The following is a 15204-nucleotide window of genomic DNA, read 5'->3' on the forward strand; positions in this document are numbered from 1 at the left end:
ACCTTCGTTGCGCAACCATAAGTCCCGCTTTGCAGCTAGGACTGTCTTTGCAGACTTCACCTTCTCTTCTGCCGTCACTGCCTATTGCTCAAGGTCATCGGCAATATTATCCACCCATGCTATGTAGAGGGGCTGAGAGGCTGTCCACATGTGTTGTAGAGGGTGGCTAGACGCCGCAAGACCATCCACAGCATTCTCTATCAGTCCTTCAAATGTGGGGGCTTCCTTCATGCCATAATCGGCCATGAACTTTTGTATTTTTTGATTGAGCCCCCCTTTCTGGCTCTTGACATTCTTTAATACTTGATCTCCAACCAAAGTCCATTCAATCTTATGGCTATCGGGGTCTGCTTTGGCAGCATCACAGTATTCATATGCAAACCCCCTCGCAAACCTCGTCATGAGCTCGTCGTTGGAGGGGGAAGCCTAGTAGACCTTCTGATATAGAAACCTGCATGCATCATGAAGGTGGTCATGCACCTGGTGGAGGAAGATCTTAGTCTTCTTCTTCTTTGGCACCTTGAACACTGTTGACAGAGCACGACGGGTGCAATGGGGGGCAGAGCGCGATGGCTGCAGTATGCAATGGGGGGATCACGAGCAATGGGGGGAGCAGGAGCTATGGGAGCAGAGCAAGCACACAAGTACATGCGGGATTCCGAGTGACAAGCTAGTTGCATGAGAGGAAAGAAGAAGAGGACAAAGGACATGATGATTGTAAGTTTAAAAAAAGGGGACCCACTCCACCCTATAATGCCTCGCATGCATCTAGATTATAGGTACATAAATTATATTGCATGCAAATTTAGAATTTCCCTCTCCCTCTTTTCCCAAATTTGAAAAACATTGAATTCCTTCCAACTAGGTGCTATTGGTGGTACCACCAAAAGGTGCAAAAAGTTGTACCACCTAAACGTGCTATCATCCGACTAGCTTTTGATGACTTAGGTCATTTATGTGTAGCTTGTGTTAGATGCGAGTTGTCTGTTATTTTCCAAAAGATTGACACTCTCTTGTAGCCTATGCACTAGTTGAGTCAGCTTCGTCCCATGGATTGACAATTATGTTTGTGGTTCTTGCTATGTCTGCACGCTATGTCTGCAATAAGATAAGAGTGAGGTTAGGAAACCCATCCACAGATGATGACATATTCTCATGGTTGCTCTGCTTCCTTTGTTTGCACTTTGGCACCATGCTCCATGATGTAGCTATATGTCTCACCTTTTTTGTTTTCATACTCAGAAACCTCATTAGCTTCCTTCAACACCTTCATCATAAATAAGGGAGTTATGTCATAGCCACTTAAAGTTCGTCTTCAGTATCGTTCTCTCAATTGTTGCTCCTCGAATCATGGTGTTCGTCTTCATCATCCTGTGGAAGATCCTATACAGAAGCTTTGTCAACTATTCATTTGCAATTTCTTATTTGTTCAATCTCATTCATTTCAGAATAATCTATGGTTTCATGGACAATGGATACCATTAGAAAGGGTATGATATTGTCACCATCTTTGTCACAAAACATAGTATTAGTCACCTCATTTACACAGACGTCAAGAGTTGCCAATATTCTCTCCCATCCAAAGGGTTCAAATGTCTCCTCTAAAAATGGTTCCTTCATGTAGTAGTCGTGCGCTCTAAGATGCAATTTTCCTTTCTTAGCCTTCCACATTATGATGCCCCGCACATCCAAATGTGAGCATCCTTCAGTATCCAAGCAGGCAACTATGTTCAATCGTCTCCGTAGTGACAAAAAAGTCTTCTATTGGAGTTTGGTTTATGTCCCTATAACTATGATCCTTGGTGTTAACCTTGGTTGTGACACCCTTATGTCCCAAGTAGAGGTTGTCATAGCCAAAATCTTGAACCATTTTGAGTTGATGCATAAAAGGTCGTCCAAAATAACTTCAAAATTGTTGCATTTTCCAAAATCTACTACCGTAAAGGTGTGTTCATAATCCATCCCACATGAGGATACTATTAGCTATTCCAACATTCCCAAAGGTCTTTCCACATACCCGTCAACAAATTAAAATTTCATGTGTGTTTTTCTGCAAGTTGGCCTCCCCCATTTCTCCTAGATTCCTTTTGTAGCAATGTCTATTCCGGCCCCAGCATCAAGTATTGCAATGGTGGTCGCTCCTTTGTATTCCAGGGGTATGGTGGCGTTTCCTTCCTCCCTTTCCCAATATTCTCCTACCTTATTCACTCGGACAGGTTCCACTTTTGTTTCCTCAGGATGATTTGTTTTCTGGATTTCCTCCCCGAGGTCATCACTTGGTTAGATCTTCACTCCCATCTTTTCCAGATTTTTGCTCATTTGTCCCCATAAATATGGTTTGATTTTTAGCAACTCTGGGAGAGTGATTGTGCACCTTATAGGAGAAGACAATAAATCATGCAAGCTCGTTGTATCCGTCACTTGTGGAATAGAATTCCACTGGGATGGTATAATTTTCACTACAAACTTTGTCTCATATTTGCCTACAAAGGACGGTAAAGTTCTTAAAGTCTTCTATTTCTCTATAGAAACTTTCATTCATGTATCTCCGTATAACAAATGAACATATCTCAGATAGATCTCATGGTCCATGTTTATTTCAAGGATTGGTGTTGATATCAATGTGGCACTTCTATCTTTTTTATTTTTGATTGTTTTCTATGGTGATTGTGGCCACGGCTTGTCCACTTCAAAAATTGGTGGCATCTCATGAGACTTCACCTCATCGGTAGTGTTTGCCACTACCCTCATACCCAACAGCTTTTCATTCCCTGGTTTAGTTGGCTGTACTAATTTGTTTACTTTTTGTAGGCTTGTGTACTCTTTTTCTAGTACAGACACTACTTTCTCATGGGCTTTCAATGTTTTTGGATCCATTAGAGCTTGAGATTTCTCTATGAGATGTTTGCACATTTTCATATTTCTAGTTTCGTATTCAGATGTGAATATGTCACTAATCTCTGTTCCAAAGTTTGGTTGTTATTGAGCCTTGCCGAATAGGCTTGGAACATAGCGTCTAGTTGCTCATTCATCTTTTCCACCACGTCCAAACCCCCCGATGACATTTTGGATGACTTTTTGTTTTCTATTCGTTCCATGTTTCTTTTTTCATGTTTTAGTGGCTCTTTGGTTTATTGCAGCTTGGTTTCTAGGGCATTTTTCTTCTTCGTTCTTTTTGCTTTCATTTTGTCTCGTTTGGATTTCCAGATTTTCTAACAGTTCTCACTGATAAGTTTTTTATTTTTGTTTGAGGCAACAATTTGGGTTCGTCCTCAATAGTTGTATTTTTGGCAGCTTCTTGAGCTTGGGCTCGATTCATTACCTTTATAAGAATTGTGGGTTCTACCTCGGATCCACTTGAAGAAGGCACCACTCCTACAATGTTCATTGTTGCTTTCACCTTGTTGTTTGGGTGATCTAGATAGTCATGAATCAGGTGTGGAATAGTGCATTCTAGACAATATTGAAATATCTCCATGTTCTTTACTTGATGAGGACAATCTATTGGCCAAGAATTACCTCCATACTTGTAGCATGGTCCTACTTGTTGCGTAGCTGGTGGTGCAGCTAATGGTTATTCTTGCTTGTTCATAATGGTCTTTGAACCGTACTCTTGATTGTCTATGAACATGAGCTTATTCTCATCCATAGAGTACTGATTTCTCTTGGGTTGTGGCACATGCGTTGGCTGAGTGTAGTTGACTACCACTTTAACATCATTCAAAAGAGGTGGTTTTTGCACTAGCACATGTTTTCGTTTTGGTTGAGTGTTACACCATGGGGTGGGATGATCCCCTCCACATATGTCACATCTTCTTGTGGGTTGTTGTTGTTCATCTAGGTTCTATGTGTAGCCTTGGATTATTCTTCTAATCACCTCCTCAACACTTGATCAATACTTGGCTCCCAAGGAGTTTTGAACATCTCAATTTATTGTGGATTCTCTCTGTGGAGATGAGGCATGAGATGAGGCACTACTAGTTGTGTTATTGGTATCTTTAGTCACCTCTCCGTAAGCCTTTTAATTGTCAACTGGATATAGAGCTTCTCTAGTGACTTGCTCAAATATCGTTCATGCTTTTAAATACGGGTCCGTTTTGAAGTTCTTGTTCCTCAAGCTCTAAATGAAGAGACTTGATAGCCTCTCATCTTGTGGTAACTCTCTTACAAGACATCTCTCTATGTACTGTTTGAAGCGAAGCAAAGCTTCCTTCACTTTTTGTTTGAAATAGTAGATCTTGTTACACCGTGTTGTGCTTGATTCCCCTTTTTTAGAACTCCTCTATGAATTCTTGCAAGAGTTGTGCTATTTTTGGAAAATCATCTTTGTTCGGTGGTTGGAACCACGTCAAAGCTATTCCTTACAATGTCAACCCAAATACCTCGTACTGTGTATGAAAATCCACAATTTGTTCTCCTCTCAAGACTTGTTTGAAGAGTGAGACATGAGCATATGGTCTCTTGATCCATTGTACTTTGTCTTGAAACATTGGGTCACTTGATATGGTCTTAGTCATGGTGGTCTAGTCACCAATCTAGCCAGTTCCTGGTCTCTTTTAAAGTCATCTCTCACTCTCTCCTCTCGTTTGGAGAAAATCCTGGAGGACTCCTCTTTGATGTATGCTCTAGAATTATTTTTGGCTAAAAGAAAGTAGAGATCGGAGTACCCTTGTAGTTCAATTGGATTTGACAAGTTTATACTCTTGTCCATACTTATCTACCATCAAACTTGCACTCCGTGTGCATTGGCTTCTACACACTTGTAAAAGTTATGTTGATCTCCGTTTATGAACCTGTACAATCCCTCATGAGCATAATCCGTCAAATTCTCATGGCTTTATTGGTTTTGATGAATCTTACATACAGTTTGTTGATCAGTGGTGGTGGATGCCTCTTCTCTAGGTATTCTCCCAATCCCAATGTTGAAGGCATTGCATGTCTTTGAGTGGAGTAGAAAATCTTGGTGGTAGATGATTTTTCATGTTTAAATCTCACTCAATAATCTTAAGATAGTCTCTGACAAGCCCACTTAGGCTTAGTGCAGCTTATCTCTTTTTGCCCTGGATCAAGTCTCTGAAGTCAAGAATTTGTGACTCTTTGGTCTTTGGGAACTCGTCTTTGGGTACCCTAAAAGTTTGAAATTAGAAAACCTGGAAAAATTCAGCTTCAAATCTCAAAGTGTGTTTTATTTCCCTCAAGCTTTGTTCTTGGCTATACCTGACTCAATTTGGAGTTGTCTATCAAAAGTTAAAGCAATTTTGGTGAACTACACTTGAAACAGCACTCAAAACAATTTCGGACCAGGACACAAGAACTTTGGCTTGTATCTTAGTCTTTCAAAGTTATTTTTAGCTCAAACTTGAGAGTTGAGATATACTCAAGTATGTCTACAAGCTCATCAATTTAGATACCCCCACTATGAAGAGGTACATGGATCGCGTTTCATGACCCCCTATCAAATTTTCACTCCAAATTTTGATAGTCTGTAGACATGGTCATACGTAGACCTTGTACCAAGTTTCATCAAATTTTGAGGTTGGGGGAATGGATCGAGATCCATGTTCCACCACATATAGACTTGATCTCTTAGGAGTTTGCCCCTGACTATGTCCACAAGCTAAATCTCAACTAGTTTTTGAATTTTGATTTGTTTGATAGGTCAAATGGCCAACACTAGGTCTACAGTGTGGTTTTCAATCTGTCACCTATTTTGTTGCATTTTAATCCAAATTTGTTGATTTTTTTCTAGTTTGGACATGGAGATATGTTTCCTTGTATATGCACTACTAATCTGGAAAATTTTAGGTCAAGCTATCACTATGGGGACACGGATTGCAATCATGTTTGACGCCTAAATTGACTTTTCTTGGTACCATCAAAATCACATGACTAGTATGTCCCGTGGTATTAAGTTTTTTTGAAAATGAACCTTTGGATTGAAAATTAGGTCAGTTCTGGCACTTTGTCCAAATGCTTGATACTTTTGGGCTTTTGGCTTGGCTTTTTATAATTAAATTTAGTTTTGAAAAGACCACTAGACTCCTTGTGTTGTGATCTAGCTATGGTACAAGTTTGGTCTCAGTCTGACAAGGGGACATGGATCGTGATCCATGTGCCCTTGTGTCAAATTGCACTGAAACTTGGCACACAGCTTCCCCTTGGTCCACGAATCCCTACTATATGGTTTTTTTGTGGTTTGGACTTGATTAGGTCAATCAAAAGTTAATCCCTAAGTTTATTTGGCGGTGTTCACCTTCAACTATTTTTTGCCCTTTTCACCGACTTTTTGAACTTTTTTGACAAACCTCCTTTGGAGACTTTTGTTCACAATGGTCTCTACTTCAAGCTAGTATAGTTTTTGTCCAAAAATTCACATGGGAATCATGGATCGCAATCCATGTTCCACCACTTTTGGATATGAAATTTGGTGTGCTAATAGCTTATGATGTTTGTAGCTTGCTCCACAAAAACTTTTTGAATTTGGATCAGTTTTTCCCAACCAAAAGTGAATTCTATAGTCTAATGTGGTGGTTTTGAGAATGTTTTGGCTTTGGCTCTTTTGACTACCTTTTTCAATTTTTTTGCAAATGGTTCTTTTGGGAAAAGCATTTGTCTATCTCTCAGGTACCTGCTGCTCAAATCTCAGCCAAAAATCTTGATGGGGGGCATGGATCACGATCCATGTTCCATTAGATCTGAACACCAACTTTGGGTTGATGATTACCTGTAGTGTTAGTAGTCTACTCCACCACTTATTTTTGGGTTTGAACAACTTTTTGTTAGTCAAAATCAAGTTTTTATGTCTATCCTGTGGTTTTTGACTAGTTTCTATTTTTGCTATTTTTTACCAACTTTTTTTAGTTTTTTAACATTGTGCCTTTTGGGAAAGTTGTTCCAAATGGTATCACCTACCTACTGGTCAAATCTCACAACTCCAGATGGTCAAGGGAGACATGGATCGCGATCCATGTTCCACCACTTCTGAACATGAAATTTGGTCAGGAGTATGCCTGCACTCTGTGGATATCATATTTTCACTTATTTTTTTGGTTAGGATATCAAAATCTCAAATATTTGTCCAATTTTGTGTCTAAAATCCTTGTTTTAGTTGTTTTTGCCCTATCAGCCAATTCTGATGTGATTTTTGATTTTTTCTTCAAGCAAACTTGATCATAGCAATGTCCAATGATGCATAGTGTCACTGATCACTTTTTTGCAAAAACGGTCTCTTGGGGCATAAATTGTGATCCATGTTCCTCCACATAGTATGCTCAAACTTTCCAGATTGCTTCTAGAGTCTTATAATAGACTTGATCAACAAATTTTTCAATTTGGATCAATTTTCAGATCTCTACTATCAAATTTTTAGAATTTCAGAGTTATGTTCGTTTTGGCCAAAATATGGTTTTTGCCCTTCTCTTCTCTAATCTTCCAGTCCAAAGTCTTGAAATGAAACATAAAACAAAAACAAACAAAATTGTACAAAATAAAGTCAAAACCAAAAACGGTACATCACTCTGAAGGTATAGAGAAAATCAAAGAATGAAATGCTTTTGGCTATCTCACTCACAACTCTTCTTACCTCTTGAGAATAGATATAGCAAGTCCTCGACTTTTAGACTCTACCAAGCACTAAACCATGCGTCTAGTTGCTTCACTGCTAAGGTGTAAATGGAATCAAAAGACAAATATGCAAAAAAGAACGCTCTAAAGCACTCAACTTCATGAAATGGATTCCTAATCTAGAAACAATAAATTTAAGTATAATTATAGTGTCTTGGCTGTGAGAATGTGTAAATGAACAATGAAGTGCTTTGTAATTACATTGGGTTAGGGAAGCAGGTTTGATTGACTTCCAAGTTGTATTTGGGAAGTTTAATTTCAAGCATTATGATTCTTTAAGAATTTGGGTGGAGGATAGATGTTAATTGTTTCGCTATATATTTCACTTTTGTTAAAGAGATGGGTTCACTTGGTCATTCTTGTGAGCTACACTCTGCTTGAGGGCTCTAGCCTCTTGTAACCTCATAGGAACAACAAGCTTTCTAGCTTGTGTGCTCATGTAACCTTGGATTAATCAATGCGATATATATTTGTCTAGTTCTCTTAATTTCTCTCTTTCAATTTGTGTGTTGGTTGATTAGCTTAAGCTTGCCATTGATTCTATGCATGCCTTGTTACGTGTTTGTGTATGTGAATTGTTGAGCTCAAGTTCTCCTCTTCTCTTTGTTTGAGCTTTCTTGAGTGTGTGTGGGTTTAAGAAGCAGGTGCTTGCTTGTAATTACTACTCATTGGAGTAGCTAACTAGTGGGTTCAAAGCACCATTTCTTGCTTCCATTTGCTTGTGGGTTTACTTAGAGAATGACATATCTTGTGTAGTGGGTAATAAGTGGGGTTGAGTAGTGTGCATATATGATTTCCTTGCTTATTGCAAAGGTAATGTGTGTGTGTGTGTGTGTGTGTGTGTGTGTGTGTGTGTGTGTGTGTGTGCGCGCGCGCGCGCGCACGCACGTGCGTGTGTGCATGTGTGCGTGCACGTGTGAGTGTGTGTGTGTGTGTGTGTGTGTGTGTGTGTGTGTGTGTGTGTGTGTGTGTGTGTGTGTGTGTGTGTGTGTGTGTGTGAAATAGAGAAGCATGTCAATGTGCATGACTCGAGCTTATGGATGAAAATCCATTGCCTATAAATTGAATAGTTGATTGAGATGAGATTTAGTATTGTGTCTATAGATAGATTGGGTTTTCTATGTGATTTCAATGTAAAATAGCAATTGAGCATAGTGTAGAGGGTGGGTGGATTATGCATTGCTAGTTGGCCTTCCTTTTCTTAAGTTCCATTGATGACACCTTACTCCAATTCTAGGAAGTAAGGATCCAAACAATAGAAGCGAGGAAGTCCTCTATCCTTCATAGTCATGGATAAAAGGGTCATACACCACAAGCCAAGACAATAAATCAAAGGATATAATGGGAGCTAGATCCCATATAGCAAGAATAAAATCTCATTGATGTTAGGAAATAAGACGTAGCTAAATAGATAATTGAGTAGATTACTTAATGGAGAGAGACAGATTTACATACACGAGATTATAGAGTAGAGAGAGAGAGAGAAAGAGAGTACACACGATATACGTGGTTCACCCAATGTGGGCTACGTCCACGGGAAAGCAGCCACTCAATGGCTTTAGTACTTCAAAACAAGAGGTAGTTTACAAAGGGATTATACCCTTAATGGAGCTCCCGCCTTGCTTCATTCTCACCACCTCTCACTCACCTTGTTGCATCAACTTCACACTATGAAATGTGTGTAGAAATGGCCTCCTTTTATAAGCCAAAAGGGCTGCCCTCTCTTATGAGAGACAGCCATGTGTAGCCGCCCTTGTGCGAATAAGTCCAAATCGGACCCTCCAATCCGCCCATGTGTGGCCGCCCTTGAGAAGACAAGTCCGCTTTTGAATTCGGCCACCGGCGATTGACTTCCGACCACCGGCCATCGGCCATTGACTACCGGCCACCGGCCAACCGACCGGTTGTTTTCCGACCACTTTCCGGCCGCCGTTCGGCCATAATATTCCGACGAAAAGGAATATTTCGTCGAAAAAAAAAAGTCTCGGGGCCTCCTCCCCCAAGGCCTCTAAAGTTGCCGCTGATTCTTGTCCGTGAAAATTTTGGTTTCCAGTGAGTGATTTTCCTTCACGCACGATGCCTTCTCCTCATAATGGGGGCCTTACAAATGTGCGCTTTTACCACAGAAAATTACAAGGGTAAATCAGGCTCCATACTTAACAATCTCCCACTTGGAGACTGATCTCCAAACCAAACCTGTGATCGCTTTCCATTCTGGCTTCTTATCCTTGAATGCCGATTGAAGATGAGCAAAAGCACAACTTCTCCTTGTTGACCACCTTTGTAAACATGTCTGCAGGATTTTCACTTGTATGCACCTTTTCTAGCTTTAGCTGTCCCTCTTCCAAAAGAGTGCGTATGAAGTGATATCTCACCTCAATGTGCTTTGTCCTTGAATGAAAGGCTGAGTTCTTCGCAAGATGGAAAGCGCTTTGGCTATCACTGTACAAGACACAATTGTCTTGTTTGAATCCAAGCTCTTCTAAGAATCTGTGGAGCCACAGAATTTCTTTGGTTGCCTCCGTCATTGCTACATACTCTACTTCCGTGGTAGAAAGTGAAACCACTTTCTGCAGCTTTGAAGCCTAGCTTACTGTTGTGCCTCCAACCGTGAACACATAGCCAGTAGTGCTCCTTCGAGTATCTTTGTCACCTGCCATATCTGCATCAGCATATCCTTCTAGAAAAATATCAGTTCCTCCAAAATACAAAGCATTTGTTGTTGTCCCTTTTAGATACCTAAGTATCCACTTCACAGCTTGCCAATGCTCTTTACCTGGGTTGTCCATGAACCTACTCACAACTCCCACTGCATGTGCAATGTTTGGCCTTGTCCAGACCATAGCATACATTAGAGAACCTACCGCTGCAGCATATGGAACTTTAGACATATAGGCTATCTCCTCTTGTGTCTTTGGACACATATTCTTCGTTAGTTTAAAGTGACCAACCAAAGGTGTAGAAACTGGTTTTGCATTTTGCATTGCAAACCTTTCTAGTACCTTCTTGATGTAATCTTCTTGAGATAGCTTTATTTTCTTCTTCGTCCTGTCCCTTGATATTTTCATACCAAGTATCCTCTTTGCAGCACCTAAATCTTTCATTGAAAAAGATTTAGACAGCTCCTCTTTTAGGTCTTTGATGTCTTGCATGTTAGCACTTGCAATCAACATGTCATCAACATACAACATTAGGATGATGAATTTCCCATCTCTCAAATTCTTCGTGTAGACGCAGTGATCGGAGTTGCATCTTGTGAATCCATGATCCAACATCCATCGATCAAACTTCAAGTACCATTGTCTTGATGCTTGCTTTAAACCATACAAGATCTTCTTTAATCTGCAAACCATTTTCTCCTTACCTTTTACTTCATACCCCTTTGGTTGAAGCATGTAGATTTCCTCCTCTAAGTCACTGTGAGGGAATGCCGTATTTACATCCATTTGCTCGAGATTTAGATCATGAGCAGCCACAAGGCTTAAGACAAGCCTAATTGAGTTCATTTTTACAACAGGAGAAAATATTTCATTGAAGTCAATACCTTTCTTTTGAGAAAACCCTTTTACCACAAGCCAAGACTTGTACCTTTTCTTCCCACCTTCTTCTTCCTTCAGCTTGTACACCCATTTGTTTTGAAGTGCCCGCTTACCTTAAGGTACCTCAACCAACTCCCATGTTTGTTTGCGATGTAGTGAGTCCATCTCCACTTGCAGTCTCTTCGTCCATTCTTCTTTGGATTCATGTTGCATAGCTTCTTCGTATGATTTCGGATCTCTAGAATCTGAGATCAAGAGATGGTTGAAGGAAGGAACAAACCTTTCTGGAGGTTTACTTGCTCTTGTAGATCTTTGGGGAATAGGTTGAGGCTCCTCATTTGGTTGACGTTGTTGCACATTGTCACCGTTTGCAGTCCTTGAGTCTTCACCGTCCTCAAGCTCCATGTACTCATCACCTGTTTCTTTTGTTTGTTTTCTTTCCAAGTAATCTTTGTACATATTTTGTTCCTTAAAAATTACATCCCTACTCCTTAAGATTTTACCATCTTCAGGATTCCATAGGCGATACCCAAAGTCTCCTTCTCCATAGCCAATGAAGAAACACTTTTTGGACTTTGCATCTAGCTTTGATCTTAGGCTTCTATCTATGTGCATGAAAGCCTCTACACCCAAACACTTTGAGAAATGCATAATTCACCGGTTTACCTGTCCATGCCTCTTCTGGAACTCCTCCATCCAAAGCCGTTGAGGGTGACCGATTGATTAAGTACACAGACGTAATTACAGCTTCCGCCCAAAGCTCAAGCGATAGGCCTGCATGTAGCCGCATGCTTCGTGCTCGTTCCGTGATTGTCCTGTTCATCCTTTCCGAAATCCCATTTTGTTGAGGTGTCCTTGGGGTTTTCCTTTGCCTCTGAATGCCATTGTCGGATCTGAGGCATTTAACCTTCGTACCTGTTTCATTCTCCACAAAGGCTTTCCACCTTTGAAATATGGAAAATACATCGGATTTATTCTTCATGACATAAACCCATGTTTTTCTAGTCGCATCGTCTATGAATGTTACATAGTATAATAAGCCACCAAGTGATGGTGTACTTGCAGGACCCCAAACATCAGAATGAACCAACTCAAGTTTTTTATTTTTTCTTTCATTTCCTGATTTTTGAAATTTTACCCTCTTTTGTTTACCATAAACACAATCTTCACAGAACTCTAAGTCCACTTCTTTCAAACCTGGTAGAAGCTTCTTTGTTTGAAGGATTTGCATTCCTTTGGCACTCATATGCCCAAGTCGATAGTGCCATACTGCACTATCAACTTCTGTAGCTGCTGCACAAGCTGAAGGTTGCGTGCTAACAGTACACAAGTAAAGTGTACCGACCTTTTCTCCCTTGGCAACCACCAAAGATCCCTTTGAGATCTTCCACCGTTTATTTCCGAATGCAATGTTGTGACCTTCATCGTCCAATTGTCCTGTAGAGATTAAATTTTTTCGAAGAGAAGAAACATGCCTAACATCTTTAAGCTTCCATTCATTTCCGTTAGCAGTTTTGACAGAAACTGTACGTTTGCCGACAATCTCACAAGCTTCATCATCTCCCAAGCATACATACCCAAAATTACCTTTGGTGTAGTCTTGGAAATGTTGCTTGTGTGGTGTCGCATGGAATGAAGCCCCGGAATCTACTATCCAGGAATTAGACACATTGTCTAATGAGAGAATTAGAGCATCTTGCTCTACTTTACCTGCCACATTGGCCTCCGATGTTGGCTTGTTGTCTTGAGACTCTATCTCCTTCTTCTTCTTGGACCAGCAATCCTTCTTGACGTGGCCCTTCTTGCCGTAGTTCCAACATTCAAGAACTGACTTTGTTCGTGACTTGCTCCGTCTTGAGCGATCACGACCCTTTTGGCTTTTGAACCTCTCCTTAGGCCTTCCTCTTGTTTCCACTGACAATGCAGCACTTGATGATTCTCCTGTGCTTCTCCTTCGTATTTCCTCGCTTAGGAGAACACCCACAACATCATCAAACTTAAGAGTATTTATACTAGAGATAGAATTACTTACAGCCATCACAAGGCTGTCCCAACTATCCGGTAGAGATGATAATATAAGGAGAGCTCGCACTTCGTCATCGAAATTGATTTTCACCGATCGAAGTTGACTTATGTTTGTGTTTAAGTCATTTAGGTGTTTTGCAACTGAACCATTCTCTGCCATCTTCAGATTGAACAAGCGCTTCATAAGAAATACCTTATTGGATGCCGATGGTTTCTCGTAGAAGTCGTCAAGTGACTTCATCAAGTCCTCCGTGGTCTTCATCTCCGAAACATTGAAGGCCACCGTTGACGCCAAGCTTAACCGGATTGTTCCCAGGGCCTTTCGATCAAGGACAATCTATGCTTCATCTGCCATCGTTGCGGGCTTCTTTGCAAGACCGCCTAGTGGCAAATAGAGGTCCTTCTGGTAGAGATAGTCTTCAATCTGCATCTTCCAATGTTGGTAGTTTTTACCGTTGAACTTCTCAATCTTGAGCTTCCCTTCCTTCGCCATAACTCCCACTCAATTCAAGGAATCCTTTCCTTGAGATAATTTAGCTACGAGCAAACCTTGCTCTGATACCAGTTGTTAGGAAATAAGACGTAGCTAAATAGATAATTGAGTAGATTACTTAATGGAGAGAGACAGATTTACATACATGAGATTATAGAGTAGAGAGAGAGAGAGAGAGAGTACACACGATATACGTGGTTCACCTAATGTGAGCTACGTCCACGGGAAAGTAGCCACTCAATGGCTTTAGTACTTCAAAACAAGAGGTAGTTTACAAAGGGATTATACCCTTGATGGAGCTCCCGCCTTGCTTCACTCTCACCACCTCTCACTCACCTTGTTGCATCAACTTCACACTATGAAATGTGTGTAGAAATGGCCTCCTTTTATAAGCCAAAAGGGCTGCCCTCTCTTATGAGAGACAGCCATGTGTAGCCGCCCTTGTGCGAATAAGTCCAAATCGGACCCTCCAATCCGCCCATGTGTGACCGCCCTTGAGAAGACAAGTCCGCTTTTGAATTCGGCCATCGGCCATTGACTACCGGCCACTGGCCAACCGACCGGTTGTTTTCCGACCACTTTCCGGTCGTCGTCCGGCCATAATATTCCAACGAAAAGGAATATTCCGGCGAAAAAAAAAGTCTCAGGCCTCTAAAGTTGCCCCTGATTCTTGTCCGTGAAAATTTTGGTTTCCAATGAGTGATTTTCCTTCACGCACGATGGCTTCTCCTCATAATGGGGGCCTTACAAATGTGCGTTTTTACCACAGAAAATTACAAGGGTAAATCAGGCTCCATACTTAACAATTGACATACTTAAGATCTATAAAAAATGCCTTCTTTCCACGTTTAAGAGGCATGGCCACCATTTATAAAGTCCTAGATGTGATATGAGATTTATTATTATTTAAAAGACCTATTTAGGAATTTTGAGAATTATTCAAATCCCATTTCTTATAACGCTATTAAAAAACTTAATATTTTTGTGTAGTTTGAGCTATCATCTATTCACGGTTAGACTCTATGTTCTATATACCCCTTAACACATATCTATAGGGATATGTGTATTTATATACATACTTATATGCATCAACTGAAATGACATCAAAAGAATGAGGGAAGCATGGCACTAACTCAATTTGCATTATACAACATTATTCATGTAGAAAAAGTTCTTTGAATCAGTAGCTTAGATTTGAGACATTAACGTTAAAGAATTGGCTATATCAACACTCATAAAAAGAATCTACAATAATCAAAAACAAATTTTAGAATTGAAGGGACCTCAAAATAGTGTGGTGTTTAGAAACACTAAGATAAAAAATAAAATCCAATTCACATATTTACATGGATCCAAGTATTGTACAACTCATCTGAGGAAATGATACTATGTCATGAGGCTCAATGACTATAAATACATCATTAAACTTTGCGTTTTCTCATGTATTGCTCCAATACGTACAAGGTTTCTCTATCACAAGCTGCTTCATTTACCAACATATTGCAAGTATACTCTCGTTTGTCC

Source organism: Adiantum capillus-veneris, chromosome 6 (assembly GCF_014529385.1).
Source record: "Adiantum capillus-veneris isolate H3 chromosome 6, ASM1452938v2, whole genome shotgun sequence".
Taxonomy (NCBI): Eukaryota; Viridiplantae; Streptophyta; class Polypodiopsida; order Polypodiales; family Pteridaceae; genus Adiantum; species Adiantum capillus-veneris.